Source organism: Aulonocara sp. 'chitande type north' Nkhata Bay, linkage group LG15 (genome assembly GCF_057382095.1).
Source record: "Aulonocara sp. 'chitande type north' Nkhata Bay isolate Kocher_YH1m ecotype deep benthic linkage group LG15, A_spYH_male_GT1.1, whole genome shotgun sequence".
Taxonomy (NCBI): Eukaryota; Metazoa; Chordata; class Actinopteri; order Cichliformes; family Cichlidae; genus Aulonocara; species Aulonocara sp. 'chitande type north' Nkhata Bay.
In genome coordinates, this window is record NC_141358.1 from 3,800,531 (window position 1) to 3,805,302 (window position 4,772).

Consider the following 4,772-nt stretch of genomic DNA (forward strand, 5'->3'; position numbering starts at 1 on the left):
TTTAACAAAATCCAAACATGTCAGTTATTAGAAATGAGTTAGTTAACTGTTTTTGTTGGTTTAGTCGATGTTTTTCTAGACAGATGCTCCCCGTGAAGACCAGCTTTTTGTGCTAAACACTCGTGTGGTTAATCCAGAAAGGGCAGTTTCTGTCCCTTCTGAATTGACTTCATTCTCGGCCCCAGAGGACACGGCGTGGGAAAAACCTGAACTAGTAAGGCAGTCTGTTTGATCATGTAAATGGGCAGCAATTAACTTGTTTGCCCCCATGACATTTATCAGTCCAGGGTAATAAAGTTGGTAAACAGTGAATGAAAACACTGAAATTTAAAGCTAAAAGTCATATAAATAAATAAACACCATCAGCTATCTGTGGGATTTGAACATAAAGTCTCTTAAGTGTATGTTAACATGAGCGATGAGCCAGCTCATGCTGTTTTTGTAGCACTGTGAAACAGCAAGGAGCTTACAATACTACTGTTTTGTAGAATTGGATAAGAATTTTCAATATCATGATTTTCTCACTTAATGCTCTCAGGGAATATTTGTGTGTATGTGCTCACACACATCCGCACAATCCAAAAATGGGAGATCTTTGTGTCCATAAACATAGAAAGAACAATAGACTCAATATTGGATGTATTTTGACAAAGTGACATGAGACTGCGTTTGTGTTAACAGATGGAAATCAGCTAAAGTTCAAAGACTCAAGAAATGCAGGGCCAGAGGAAAACCTTATAGTAGCCGTTGGATATTTAAATAGTTTTGTGTAACTGTGTCGCATTTCAACAGCTGGCCCAGAGGCTATAACTGACAAGAGCTAACTTTTACCACTTTTCTGTCACGCACAGCCCATCTATCTCCAGGCAAATCATGAAAGAGGCCCAACCTCCAGGTGAAAATGTCCAGACATAGTAACACCTGTTCAAATTTTCAGTTTATCCAATATTTTGGTTTGTTATTAAATTTCTACAAAACCAAACTACTCTGCAGAGTAGGATGCTTGAATAGCTTTCAAAGAAGATTTTTTTTTGCACTAAAAATCTTGCAGATGGATGACCAAAAAGAAACAGTGTAACATTTTTCAGTTCTGTGTTTCATGTTTCACGGTGACCTTTCAAAAAACAAGGAAAACAAATATTGAATTTAATTGGAACTTTTTAAAAAAAAATCTTTTTTTAGCAATTTGGTAATGATCTGAAAGTGAGATTTAATAAAGAGCCCAAAGCTGATGAGACAGTCTGAATTTCAAATGTAAATATGATCAATAATGAATTGAGAAAAAAGTCTTTTTCCCCCCACGCTCATAAGTCTGCAAATGAAGACACAAATTTAGTCTGGAGTTGGTTGCGACTGTGCCATCTTGCTATTTGTGTTCCTTAATGACTTTCTAATTCCTTATCAGTGGGTAGCTAGCCTCCACAGCAGGCAGACAGCGAGCAATGGCAGGGTGCCATCCAGGAACAGGTGCTCTTCCATGTTGTGCTTATGGTGTCCGTAGGCCTCAATTACATCCTTCAGGTTGCTTTTGAATTGAGAGAATCCCAGTGGGTTCAGCGCCTTGCTCTGAGCTTAACTTTTTCTCCTTACACATTTCAGAGCTTGACATTGACTTCAGTTACCACTTTGTTGCCCTGCTGGAAACTTGGCTATAGGGTTTGTTTTAATTTGGCGGAATCGTTATCCCATTGCAGAACCAAAAGAGGTGCCATTAACTCAACTGAACTCCGGTGGACGTACCTGACAGCTTTGCATTTATTTATGATGTTTTTTTATGACCGCCATCACATTTGAGCTTCATTCTACTGGAAATCTTTATAAGCGTGGTTGCTTTGAAAAGGTACAATTATTTTGTTTCAGCTTTGCTTAAACATGGTCATTTGAACCAATTACAGTTACAGGTTTAAACACCAACCAGTGTTTCTAGACTTGTGCTGTGAAAAGGTGTAAACGCAGAATTTTAAACAGGTGGCAACACATTGTCATCCCGGAACGTCCAATGAGACAAAAGTACAAGGTGTCTCTTGGCTTTGGTGTGTAACCAACACCAGGCTGTGGTTCGTGTCACGTTTGCACCTGTGACTCCTGAGCCTTTTTTGAGTGTGGTAGGTATTTTCCCTTTCACTTGCTGGTTAGGTTTAGCCATTGAGAAATATTTGGAAAGGTTACCAAAAACTACTAGTTTAGGTTGAGGGAAAGATGGTAGTTTGTGTTAAAACACGCTGCTTCCCAAGATTAAACACACACATCAGAAAATGGTGTTTAACAAGTGCCTTTAAATGAAGGACTGAGTTGGGAGTGACAGACCCACCTCATTACTCATTTTTTTCTCCTTTATTTTATTCTTTTTAGCGTTTTCAACCTTCATTAGAAAGAGCAGTCATACAGTAGCACTCCTATAACTGCATATCTATATTTGAGACTACTGTTTCTACTGAAATGTGTTTGATGTTCTGTCAATAAGAAAAGTTCATTTACAAAAGGTTTACATCAGGGGTGTCAAACATAAGGCTTGGGGTCCAGAATCAGCCCTGCAAAGACTCCAGTCTGGCCCACTGGACAGCTTTAAAAAATGTGGTGAAGTGCACAGATTTACATTGTGGGCTTTCTGTGGCACACAGTTAAGCTTGAATCAAACAAAGCACCCTCCTGCCCTCTGGGAGGCGCTGTAGGATCTCACTGATCTCGACTGCACTACTGTAAATGCTGTATTCATACTGTACAATACAATAATTATAGTTTTAGAACTGTTTATTAATACTCGCAATTCTATATCTATGATCTGCTGTAGCTTTTTGTATTTATAACCATACATGTAACATGTTCATAGCTTGTACATACTTATAGTATATTCATAACATACCTTCATACTGTGTACATTGTATCTATAATAGATCTATATTCTGTAATATATCTATATCACGGCTAAAGCACTTTCTGGATGAATGCAAACTGCATTTCGTTGCCTTGTACCTGTGATGTGTACAATGACAATGAAGTTGAATTCAATTCTAATTATATTCTATTCCATTGTGTTTAGTGCCAGGGTTCCTCTTTGATACTGGTACAGTAATTGCTGAAATCATTTACATGATATTAAATAATATTAATTAAAGTCATTGGCACGTGTCGATCAAAACTAAGCCACCTTTTAAACCAGGATATTTACATTAAGTCTTACGCTGCACTCATTTACATGTGGCTGAAAAGTGTTTAGAGGAGCATATGAAAGTTGTTTATTGTCAACAGTAATAAGTAGACTTCAGAAAGAGGTCTGAATGGAGCTTTGTATCAGACTTTTTGACTTCACCTGTTGTCAAGAATTTTGCTTGACACAAGTTCACAGGCTGTGACTAATTTAAAAGCTCGTTATTCGTCCCGATGTATACGTCAGCCTTTGCTGCAAAGCAGACACTGAGCGTTTTCTTTGCTTTTTAGGACAGTTTTCCAATTCCATAATTTCCAGACGACTGTCAGAATAATTTAGATACATCCTGATATTAGTCTATTATTAACACTCTTGTTTTCATTTGTGGAGCATAAGCAGGTCACACTTTACAAACAGACAATATTTTGACTGTCAGAATCACTAAGCTGATATCTACTCTCATTAATGCAGAAATTACAATCCATAAACACAAACAACCAAATGCTTTTATTTCTCTTTCACTGTTTTTGAGCTTTAATCTATCCAAGTTTCCTATTTTGTCCTATAATTTCCTTACTTGGGGACATTTAGAGGACAGACATGAATGTTTCTTATAAAAAAGACTCAGACTCATATAAATTAGAGGCACGCTGTGACCAGCACCTGGAAAGCAAAGATTAGCATCAATTTAGAATATATGTTATTGATATCGGTGTGTTTTATGGGCTCATTTTCTTCTTGTAAAGCATATTGAGACTTTGGGGAGTTCACATTTAAATAAAGTATTAATTACTTCATTAATTTACTTTCTTTGGTGCTGAAAATGTGGATTTGGTCCAAACTTTAATGGGCTTCCAAAAGGCATTACATTTACACTTTGTGTATTTTCTGAATCCTTGCTATCATGAAGTCTTCTGAAGGTAACCGTTTAAATGCTGCAACACAGAACAAAACCAAAAAACTACATTGTTTAAAACTAGAAAGCTTTCCATGTGTAAAGATTTTTTGCTTATTTAGGTTTGTTTGCTGAGGTGTCAGGCATTCCAGTATATGTGCACAAATTCAATAGGTGCAGGTGTGGAATTAAGCAGCAACCAGGTGTTCGAGAGTTTGTGGATTTGTATGTTTTTACAGGTAACTGCTGCTAAAGTGGATCTGACAGTTCCTGGTGGTGGGGGTGGGCTGTGACAAGGAGGGATTGACCCTCTTATCAGTGATCACTTTCAAAGAAATAATATGCACACAACCCCACCTCTTGACTGACAGCTTCAGTTAACTGAGCAAACACAAATATAAAGTCATTTTTCTGCCACTTTGTAACTCAGCATAACTCAGTTAACCGGAGCTGTCAGTCAGGAAGGTTGTGTGTGTGCCATTGCTGTTAGAGTGACCATCAAAAGGCCAGTTCCTCCCTTGGTTTCCGGCCCGTAACTGTCAAAAGTCAGTCAGTCAATTAGCACAAGCAGCACTTCAGTTTCTAAAGCAGAAGCTCTTGCATGCTTGTGGGGCTGATTTATGTGCTTACATGCTTTTTTCTTCTACATGCAGCGATGCATGTGTGTATAGCACTATAGTTTCAGTACAATATAGGCTTAACACACACAAAAATCAGGCAAATAAAGGA